This window comes from Dioscorea cayenensis, chromosome 4 (assembly GCF_009730915.1).
Source record: "Dioscorea cayenensis subsp. rotundata cultivar TDr96_F1 chromosome 4, TDr96_F1_v2_PseudoChromosome.rev07_lg8_w22 25.fasta, whole genome shotgun sequence".
Taxonomy (NCBI): Eukaryota; Viridiplantae; Streptophyta; class Magnoliopsida; order Dioscoreales; family Dioscoreaceae; genus Dioscorea; species Dioscorea cayenensis.
In genome coordinates this window covers 18,744,232-18,756,520 of record NC_052474.1, presented here as the reverse complement: position 1 = coordinate 18,756,520, position 12,289 = coordinate 18,744,232, and the positions used below count along the sequence as shown (strand labels likewise).

Sequence of the window (12,289 nt, the reverse complement as noted above, 5' to 3'; positions counted from 1 at the left end):
TCTTGAATTATATATATATATATATGCAGCAGCAACAACAATAATAATAATATATAGGGATGCATTTTCAATTACAAGTATTGTGAGGGCCTACATGCAAATACCTCTTTCATTTATTTTGAGAAACCATTTTTATAGTGCATAATTTAGAATTCTTTACGATGTTGATTTTGGATTATCTTTTTTAAAAAAAATAATAAACAGTAAAAAATATCACAAATTTGGTATTTTCTTGAAAGCAGTTACATTAACTCATTCAAACACAGAATTGCTAGGCACTAATACAAGAAATATTTACAGAAAATACCAATAAAGAAAAAGCTTTTTCAATAAGAATAGCTTTATCATGTAATATATATATATATATATATGAGATACTGAGTTACTAACCAACCATACAAAAAACGATGCTATATTTACCGAATAGAATTTCCGTATAGGTTTCCCAAATGACGTGGAATCCAAATCATTATTTTTTATATAATCTTCAAATTTAAACCTTAAAAATTCTTAAATTCTTAATCTTTTTAAAAAAAATTATAAAATCATATCTAAAATCTTAAACCTAAATACTACAAAATCTATACATAAAATCTATAAACTTAAACCTTAAATAATAAATACTAAACCCTAAACCTTAAATCTTAAGTCCTAAACCCTAAATCTTATGCCCTAAACCTAAACAGTAAATCACAAATCCGGAGGGAGTTTTCTGTTTATCAGTGGTTAAAATTTTAAATTTAAGATTTAAATAGTAAAAAAAATTATGTTTTTTTTAATATAGAAAGAATGATGTGGCTACTAAGTAAATGCCAACTTAATATCTATATTATTGGAAAATTTATTTAAAAAAATTTATTGGATAAAAATATCATTGTTTATGTAAAAAAAAAAATGCCTATCTCTAATTTTAAGAATTATATAAAAAAGTTCAACAAAATACTGCACAAATCAATGTCATACTTGCATACCATAGAAAGAGGGATGGCGCGGACTTATTATATTTTATGTAAGCCCTTTGTCCTTCCTGGTCTCACGCATATTTTGCCTTTTGGCGGGAAACCTTCTCTATTTTCCCGCCCTATTGGGCCCTAGGGTTTCCAAATCGCTCAGCTTTCTTCATTGTTCGAGCTCTGACATTCATCGAGAGATCAGGGAAGAGAGTGATGGAGGAGGCCACGGCATCCGGTCGCCGGACGCGAAACCGAGGCCCAGAGGCGAAGGCCCGGGCCGAAGCGTTGGAGCGCCTCAAGGCCATCCGTGGTGGAGCACGCCGCTCGGATCCATCCGGCGCCGCCGCTGGCTACCAGATCAAGGTGGAAGAACCGATATACGATACGGTCGAAGAGGAGGAGTACGCTGCCCTGGTGGCGCGCCGCCGGGAGGAGACCCGTGACTTCATCGTTGATGATGATGGGCTGGGATATGTTGACGAGGGCCAGGAGGAGGATTGGTCTCACCCTTCTCACTCCTTCTCGTCCGATGAGGAGTATCCAACCTCTAATGATGGATTGGAGAAGCCTCGGAAGAAGAGGAACCCTAAGAAGGAACCCGCACCGAAGAAAACTCAGCCATCATCTCTTTCGGCGGCCGCCGCTTTGATGGGGAAGCAGAGACTGTCATCAATGTTCACCTCCTCGGTTTTCAAGAAGAACGAGAGGACTAAGGGCACTGGTTTGTCGACGGACAGCATTGTGGATGATGTGCTTGCAGAGTTTGCACCAGATGAGAAGGATCGAGAGGAGTGGAGGCGGAGGGGCTCAATCTCACGCATGCTTGGTCCTCGAGGCTCCTTTACACCAGCTCAAAACAGCAATGAGTTGCCACTGAACCCTGCATATCAAATGAATGCGATTGATTCTTCGGATGCTAAATTAGAAACAGTTTCTGTGAAAAGTAGTTTGCCGGAGAATGATATTTCTGATCATGGGAAGGATGACCCAATGGAGATAGTAACTGAAGAAGATGTTATGGATCCAAATTTTGATTCAAAGAGTAAGGGCAATGTGACTGAGATGAAGGATGCCAATGAAGAAATAGAAGTGGAGGCTGCCAAGAGTGAGAATGGGTTCTCAGTCAATGCAAAGATTAAGGTGGAAGGAGATGATGTTATGCTGAGAACAACTGCTGGATGCGGAGCAACCTGCAATGATGCGATTGTTGGTCTTGGCGGAGTGAATCTTGCTAATGCTTCGATTGATGATAAAACAGAGTTAGTGTTAGATTCAGATGGGTCACTCCCTTTTTATATAATTGACGCACACGAGGAGTCTTTTGGTGCTAACGCAGGCACCTTGTACTTGTTTGGAAAGGTGCGTTGCCTATGCTAGTTCGATTACACTTTTTAACCCTTAAAGCTGAATTTTGGTGCTTTTGGTGAACTATTCCTAGCTTGAATTAGGCAGTGAAAAGCTTTCTTCATGATTGGCATCATCATTTAGTTGTTAATGATACAGCCTCTGATGGCTCTCTACAGACGACAAAATTATATACTTTTTTAGTTTAATTTTGTATCATCTAATTGATTAAATTCTTCCCATTTTGCTCTCTGGAGCAATGTATTGTTAGTTTATAGCCTACACATGCATAACAATCTGAAATTTCGCTTGTTATACCATGCATTGTGTAACTGATAATGATACTTTTTGTTTTGCGATAATAGAAAAATACTTCATTAATTTGTGAACCATTTTTACATTTTTCTGTGGAAAGAACTTTGAACTTGGGAAATGTACATGGTGATTAGGTCAAGGAGGGCAATGCATATCAAAGTTGTTGTGTGGTTGTAAAAAATATGCAAAGATGTGTTTATGCTGTTCCGAATGGAGCTGTATTTCCAGGTGGCAGGATAATGGAATTTGAGGAGAATATTGCCAATTCCAAGGCTTCACCATCAGATTTTCACACAGCTTTGCAAGTAAATTTGTGTTTCTCAATCTGTGCTTATTCTCTGATGATTATTGAGTACTTTTTTTCTGTTTTTCAGTGAGTATCATTCATCCTGATGTATCTTTTTTTCTTAATCAGGAGATGGCAGCAGGATTAAAGAGTGAATTAACTAACAGATTACTGGCTCTCAATGTATCCAATTTTAGTATGATGCCAGTCAAGGTTGGTTGTGACTCACGGGGTGTAGATTTGCGGTTATTATGTCATTTCTGGAAGAGCTTTTTCCTCACATGTTATTTTAATCAATATGGTTCTATATTGCCATCAATATTTTCATTATTGTTTGATTTCAGCGAAACTATGCTTTTGAACGTGCCGATATACCTAGAGGCGAACAATATGTTCTCAAGATCAATTATCCATTCAAGGTATTTCAGTTTCTGTGCAAGGGCTGCTTGTGTATTTGATTAATTCTAGATGTATTGGTCTCCTCTTAGTGATAGAAATAGTATGTTTCTTACATAGTTTTTGTTCTCTGTGTTGTGATGGATTACATTCATTTCATTTGATCTGCATATGCCTTCTTTCCTTCTTTTTTTGTATGCTAAGTTTTTAACTAATGTGTGAGAAGAAGCCTCATAAATTTGTGAGATTTTATTAATTTGTTACTTATATCACAACATTTGTTAGATCTGTCATACTTTAAGGTTACGTAAATGGAATGCTTACTAGGTAGCAGAACATACTGCTCATCATAGAATCTGTCCAACATCCGTCACTGTAGGCTAATTAGCAACCATGATGGAACTCTAGCTTAGCCAGTAATATTGATTTCTCTTTGGTTTAAATGACTTTTCAATTCTTGCTGGTTTCTTTGCTCAAAAGCTGCTAATTTTTCTACTGTGTATGAGATGTCACTGTGGCACTTGAATTCAGCCCTTTAATTAGACAGGCAGAATGTTATGTCATTGTTCATGCTTTTATATAGTCAAATTTCTGAATGTTATTTCTCAAAGAGACTGGCGGCCTCCTGCGTGATATTTTGTCCTCGAACCATGTTCTATCTAAAACAATAGACGAAGTGGGAGATACCAAATATTAGTCTAGAATAACCATGGTCATCTTGTTTTTTTTTTCTTCTGTAGTGCATCTTATGAAATCATTCTCTTAGAAATGTGCATCACCACGTGGTATGTTGATTGCAGGATCCACCATTGCCAACAGACTTGAGAGGAGAACATTTCCTTGCACTATTAGGTACGAACTCCAGGTAAAGTCAGTTAATGCACTTATTGTTGCCAGATTTTGGCAATGACTCCACTTAGGATTAGTCATCTTGTAACACTAGATACGCATGCTTGACCTAGATTGGACATGAATCACAATCTTTCTTTTTTGACAAACTCCCAAGCAAGCCGGCATATTATCAAATTAACTCATGGTTTATTGGTTTTTGTTACCTTTAGGGATCAATCAACTAATGCACAAGCTTGCTTGAATCTTATATTCATATTTCCTTATATCAACTTCTCATTTTCTAAAGGCCATTTTAATTAGCATATGCTTTTGTGTAGATCGTATATATAAGAGATTCGAGCAATATTATATAGATATATTTTACTTGTGTTTTTCAATGCTCAGTTTTTGGGCCGCTAATACTCAATTTAGCTTGCAATTCTTTTGCACTGGATTGCACCCATCTGCAAAGTGAGTATATGCTTCACAATTATTACACATCAGTTATGTTGGGCCTGACTGACATGATATGAATCTCTTTGAGGAGCTTAAGCTACTCAAACAGTATTATTTTCAATAAATTCCGAAAAACAGGCGCACCACATGGTTTGGTGTTTGGCTTACATTTTTCATGAGAATTAATTTCTTGTAAATTTGTGGTACAGTGCTCTGGAATTGTTTTTGATTAAAAGGAAAATCCAAGGGCCCTCTTGGCTGTGGATTTCAAGATTTGCATGCTGTCCAGCTTCTCAAAGGGTATGTTTTTTCAACTACATCACTGGACTGAGCTCACAAACATAGCTTATCCTTATGGGATTCTTTTTTGTCTCATTATCACAACAAAGATGTACCTCTATTGGTTTTGGTAAAAATCCCACTGCTTTTTGTCCAATATCAGGTCAGCTGGTGCAAATATGAAGTAGTGGTTGATTGTCCCAAGGACTTGCGTGTTTCTGCTTCAAAGGCTGCTCTAGAAATACCTCCTGTAATTGTTGCGGCAATAAATTTGAAAACCATTATTGGGGAGAGGCATACAGCAAATGAAATAGTGTCTGCTTCCATTATCTGTTGTCACAAGGCAAAGGTATTTGCTGCTCTTTTGAAATTCTTTATTTGGCTGACTGGTATTTCAGAGAATTACTCCTCTCTTAAAATTTTTTATTACCATTTTGTCATGCTGTTTGAAAATTTATTGTTGGTAATTAGTCAATATTATTCATTTCAATAATGCCATCTCCCTCATTGGTCAAATGCCACAGCTTGTGGGTAAAAGTAGAAAAGCACCTATTGAGGGCATGCCAGTTGTGGGAATTGTGGGAGCAAGTGAAACCTGCCAGTTATATAAAAAGATACTCCCTCCGTTCCTTTTTATCTATCACAAATTCATGTTTTTTATCTATCATTTTTTAACATCAAGAAGCATTTATTATGATTATTTTTTTCCAAAATTACCCTTAACACTCTATTCAACTCTCTTGTTAGAGTTAAATATGAAAGAAATGTAAAGATACAAATTATGGATAATTTTGGAAAGATATCTAATTTTTTATAAAATTTTGTGAAATAACTGAGTTTCTTGGTACGTGAGATTCGGTTAACCACGACTAATAAATAGAAATGGAGGGAGTAACTTCTTGTTTATGATTGTTTTGCTTCATATGGATAATTGAGTGAGGAATGTATAAGCTTGGGTTTATATTTGGTGCAGTGATGCTCCTCTAATATTCTTGTTTAATTAATTAATATGCTTATGCAAAATGCAGATTGATAGCCCAATTTCAGCTAAGGAATTAGAGAGACCGGGCATGCTCAGCAGTTTTACTGTTGTCCGCAAGCTTGGAGGAGGCATTTTTCCAGTGGGCCTTGCAAAAGAAGCTGCTAGTCGAAATTCAAATGCTGGGTCTAATGTGCTGGCACTGGAAAGCAGGCACGATACTGGCGTATATTGTATTAAACAATCAATATTGTTACCTATGTTTTTAACATCAGAATATCTGTTCCAATGGCTTGCGTTCATTGAAATTGGTGATCTATCTTCTGCAGTGAAAGGGCCTTGTTAAATCGCTTGATGATTGAGTTGCACAAATTGGATTGCGATGTTCTTGTTGGGCACAACATTTCTGGTTTTGATCTTGATTTACTTCTACACCGAGCACAGGTTTGTCTCATGCTTTTGTTTTTATTCTTGACTGATATTGTGTTTCACTTTAAGACATTTCGTTGCATCCAAGATTTTGCTACTAATGCTATCATTCATTCATTTTAGCTTAATGCCCTATAGATAAGGTCTATTCATGACTTGTATTATTATTTTTTTATTGGTTGATCTAGCTGATAAAATACATTGTCATATTTGTTATTGCAGTTTTGCAAGGTGCCCAGTGCTATGTGGTCTAAGATTGGTCGTTTGAAGCGCTCTGTTATGCCCAAACTCACCAAAGGAAATTCCCTTTATGGATCTGGGGCAAGTCCAGGTATCATGTCTTGCATTGCAGGTCGGCTCTTATGTGATACCTATGTGTGCTCACGGGATTTGTTAAGGGAGGTATGCTAGCTTTTGGTCTAAAAGATTTCTTGTATGCTTTCAGGACTTGATATTCTCAAGGCATCATGTTCTAATACCCTGTTACTAATTCTAGGTGAGCTATTCTTTGACACAACTTGCAAAAGACACAGCTGAAAAAGAGAGGAAAGAGATTGCTCCCTCATGATATTCCAGCTATGTTCCAAATGTCAAGCACCCTTCTTGAACTAGTATGTGATACATGACATGAGATTTCGTCTATCTTTCAACCTTACTAAAATTGGAACTTGTACATTCTGCTTGCCTTCGAAAAGACCAATTTTTTCTTTGCAAATTTAGCTGAATGATGATATCAATAAATGGACTAGGTTGACTATGGACTGAATGATGCCCGGCTGTCTCTTGAACTTATGTTTCATCTGAGTGTTCTTCCCCTCACCCGGCAGCTTACCAATATTAGTGGCAACCTTTGGGGGAAAACTCTCCAGGTAAATCATATACTTACTTTGAGCTTGATCTCTTGTGTAGCTTTTGCAGAAAATGTAATTGTACTCCGCTTTGTTCTAAAGGGTGCTAGAGCACAAAGGGTTGAGTACCTTTTGTTGCACTCTTTTCATGCAAAAAAGTACATGGTCCCGGATAAGAATTCTGGCCGAAGTAAAGAGATGCATACAACAAAACGCAGAATTAGTGCTGGAACAGAGGGTGATGATAATGACAATTTAAATGTTGATACTATTCCCCTAGAGGATGGAGATATTGAGCAAGGAAAAGGAAAAAAAGGTCCTGCTTACTCTGGTGGGTTGGTATTGGAACCAAAAAAGGGTTTACATGACAAATATGTATTGCTTTTAGACTTCAACAGCCTGTACCCTTCTATCATTCAGGTAATTTATCTTCTTCATGACTGAGTTGCTACCACTGTTTCATAATATATTTCTTGCTCTTGGCTTTACATACTATATTCTTTCCCAGTTATAGCTTTTTATGAATGCAACCTCTGACTATGATATCTTGGAACATTTGCCAGGAATTCAACATTTGCTTTTACTACAGTTGAGCGTTTCTCCTGACGGTGTGGCCACCAATCTGCCATCTTTAATACCTGTCGGGGTTCTACCCGAGGTATTATCTTTAGTAAACTTCATTTTTAGAGGTTCCTGTTTTTGGAAGACCTGGATGATTTTTCTTATTCAAATCATTGTTGGAAACTAAATCCATCTTCCTTGCATTTGATTGAGATTGATTGAAACTGCATTGCACCATCCCAATTGAAGTTGGAGGGCTCAATTACTATAATTGGGTGGTTTTTTGATAAAGTTATTGCAAGTTTTACTTCACTACTGATCAATAGACACTGATTCTTAGATAAATCAAAAATCTTTTTACATGACTGCATCGATGATGCACTAATAAGTGTTGGAATAAACACTTAAAGCTGCAATTGAAGGCTTTACTTATAGATGATTTTAAAATTGTGGAGATTTGTCTAACTTGCTGTAAAGAACGCTTTCATGATTTGGTTTGTAATATCATCTAACACAATTGATCCTTCAGTTGTTAAAAAAGTTGGTTGAAAGAAGAAAAATGGTCAAGTCATGGCTCAGGAATGCTTCTGGGCTTAAAGCACAACAACTTGATATTCAGCAACAAGCTTTAAAGCTTACAGCAAACAGGTTTAGACCTATACTTATGGTTCCTCAATGCCTCTAATTTTTTCTTCTCTATTTTTATCTGAATTCTGGGCTTTGTTTGACCAACTTGTTCCAGCATGTATGGTTGCTTGGGCTTTTTCAAATTCAAGATTTTTATGCGAAACCACTTGCAGAGCTCATAACCCTTAAAGTAAGAGCATTACTATATGTAAACATTACACAAAAATATTAGGTAGAACGATAATTCAAGGTAAATGTTGATTGTTGTGTGTGTATTTTGCAGGGAAGAGAGATCCTGCAAAGTACTGTGGATGTAGTTCAAAACCACTTGAACTTGGAGGTATCCTTTGCCCCCCGAGATTGATGATCCTGGAAAATTTATGTACAATGGCATTTCATCATATGGCATCTCGTGTGGTGCACATGGCTTGTTGACTATACTATTAATATGGGGCATTGCACTGCTGTTAATCAATAACAATATTGCTTGAATCACTTTGTGATGTCTACAGTAGATGACCTTTGCATGTGGAGATGGTCAGTTAATTTTGATGTTTGGAATTTGAAAACTAAATAAAAATCTTTGCATAAAAAAATTGCCATGAGACTATAGATGAACTGTATAAATTTTTGGTTGTATACTCTATTTTTACGATATATGCTGATCATTTAGTTTGTTTAGCCTATTTTCATTCCATGTGAAACACAACTAATTGCATTTTCAGCCTCATGAATCTGTGTTTCCTTGTGCTTTAGGTATCATCTGATGTGTGTTTATTGTTTGTCAAAACCCAGTAGCTTTTTTTTCTTCGTCATGGGTGCAACTGAGGGAGATTGCATGCTGAGTGTGAAGTAACTATATACATCGCTAAATGCTTATGCTTGTTTGCTAGTACACTTCTTAAGAGCATGGAATAGTTGTACATCAAGGGCCTGTAAAACCTACATATTTAAAGTTTTTATATACAGCTCATCTGTCTAACTAGCTTGGGCATTTATTGGTTGCCACACAGGTAATTTATGGGGATACGGACTCTATTATGATCTACACTGGACTAGATGACATAAACAAAGCCAAGACAATTGTCACGAAAGTCATTCAAGAGGTGAGCCTTATTAGACTCTTTTTGCTTTTTAATGTTTCATGAATGGAAAATGAATGACTATAATACTTTTTTGTCATACAACATTATGTTGTGCTTTTTTTCAATGCATGATTCACATTTCAGAACTTGAACATGTTAAGTAAATCTGTTTTTCATCCAGGTCAACAAGAAATATGGTTGCTTGGAGATTGACCTTGATGGTGTGTATAAGAGAATGCTTCTTCTCAAGAAGAAGAAATATGCTGCTGTGAAAGTTCAATTTAAGAATGGGGTTCCCTATGAGGTTGGAGTTATAATATTCATTGTGTATCATTTTAGAGGATTGTTCTTTTATTTGTCTGAGTATATCAAACATAAAGCAGGTTATAGAACGCAAGGGTGTTGATATGGTTCGACGAGACTGGAGTGACCTATCAAGAGACATGGGAAACTTTTGCCTCAATCAGATATTATCTGAAAGGTATATATGCAGATCACTTTTCTGGCTAGGGCTATGGCTTTTCTGGCAAGTGCTATGGCTATGCCAGCTGAGAATATCCAGCATGTAATTATCTTTGTTAGTACTATTGATATTTATTTTGTATACTTTTCTTCTTATTATGCAGGTCCTGTGAAGATGTTGTTGAGTCGATTCATAGTTCTCTTATGAAGGTAATATTTCATCAAATTTATACAAGAATAACATTGGATCTTCTTGTATTTGTTATTTCTGTATTGTTCCATAGGCAACACAAAATCTTTTCTGCTGTTTGGCTTTTGAGTGTATGTAAAATTTTTATGATTAGTGATTATGTTTATTCCCATTCGGAATTTGATATACACATCTAAACCATTGCCAGCATTGTCATGATTGGGGTACTTTCTTATGCCCTTCAGGTACAAGAACAGATGAGAAATGGTGAAATAGAGCTTGAAAAATATGTTATCTGGAAGACATTAACAAAACCACCAGAGGACTATCCCGATGCAAAAAACCAACCTCATGTTCAGGTCCTACATCTCTCGCCAAGCAAATAACTTCTGGGGGACACACCCTTCGATTTATCCACATTTACCAACTTTCATGCTTTTAACTGTTTGTTAGGTCGCCCTTAGATTAAAGCAAAATGGTTATCCTGGTGGCTCTGCTGGTGATACAGTTCCTTATGTTATCTGCTGTCAGCAGGTATTTGTCTTCACAAATCTTGGTGTCACGATTCCAGCATAAAAATTTGATAACTTGACTAACTGGGGATGATCAATCAACCTTCTTACTGTATAAGAAAAAAATTATTTGCTGCTGTGAGGCATTTTCTATTCTTAGGCCTCTTTTTTTACTATTTTGTTGGTCAGGAAACGAATTCTGGTTCCTCCACTGGGATAGCTCAAAGGGCTAGACATCCTGATGAATTAAAAAGAGATGGTAGCAATTGGATAATTGACATCAACTATTACTTATCACAGCAGGTTTCTCTCGTGTGAACAAATTTTTACTTAACAGCCTCTATTTACTTTTATTGATCAAATGTTGGTATGTCGCAGATTCATCCTGTGGTATCACGTTTATGTGCTTCCATTCAAGGCACTAGCCCAGCACGTTTAGCTGATTGTCTTGGGCTAGATTCATCCAAGGTAAACTTGAACAATGAACTACATTTATTTTCTCTATTTTGCCTTTGGTTTACTGACATTCTGGTTTTGATGCTGAAGTACCATTACAATGCTTCTGAATCTGCTGGCGAAGGTCCTGCCGCATTGCTTTCTGTGTTGGATGATGGTGAGAGGTAAATCCAGGGGGAAAAAATAGGGGAATTAGTCTTAGAGTCAGACTGCATATGAATATGTCTTGAACTCCACTTTAATTAGTTTTATTAAATATGTAGGTATTCTGGGTGTGTGCCTCTTAGGTTATCATGCCCCAGTTGCTCAAGCTCTTTTGACTGCCCCCCAGTATCCAGTTTACTATCTACTTCAAACAATAGAAACCAATCAGAGGCACAATCAGAAAATGAGCCGCTGAACTTCTGGCGAACAATGCGTTGCCCGAGATGCGCGGGTGATAATTGTAGATTATCTCCTGCCATGATTGCCAACCAGGTGAAGAGTTTCGCTGCTTGTTACTAAGACCATATCATCTCTAGCACAGAGATATCATCTCTACATCCCTTGAACCTGAAATTTACCATTCTCTATTGTTGTAGGTCAAAAGGCAAGCTGATGGTTTCACATCCTTGTATTATAAAGGCTTAATGATAGTGAGTACTTACTTTAGTTACGCCCAATACTTATTTTTTTCCATAATCTTGCATGAGTTATAATGCTTCTGCTCATGTAACAGTGTGATGATGAACTGTGCAAGTACACCACTCGCAGTATAAATTTACGTGTAATAGGTGATGCAGAAAGAGGGACTGTTTGCCCAAACTACCCTCGCTGCAACGGCCATCTCATTAGACAGGTTCTTTTCTAAACCACCCACGCTTTTATTCATTAAATATTAGATTGCATGCTTTTGACATAAGAGTCTAAACTAAAAAGATATTGGCTTGTTTCACCCATCCAACAGTACACTGAAGCTGATCTATACAAACAATTTTCCTATTTCTGCTACATTCTGGATTCTAAGCAGTTCCTTGAGAAGGTAACTAATTTTTCACTTTTTTTTTTCATTTATTACAAACTTGGGAAAACAAAACATTGTTAATTGTATTATGGTTGCTGGCTTGGATCAGCTTGCATTAAAGGACCGAGCACCATTTGAAAGGGAATTAGCAGCGATTAGACCAGCAGTTGAACTGGCATCTTCAGTGATACACAAGATCAGAGACCGATGTGCTTATGCTTGGGTTTCACTTGGAGACCTTTCAGTTTCAGTTTGATTCACAAGCCTTTTATGGTAA

General features: G+C 36.8%; 1 pseudogene; it reads left to right on the top strand.

The window, feature by feature from the left end:
* Positions 1 to 1,074: 1,074 nt before the first annotated feature.
* On the top strand, positions 1,075 to 12,268 carry LOC120259042 (annotated as a pseudogene).
* The last annotated feature ends 21 nt before the right edge of the window (positions 12,269 to 12,289 follow it).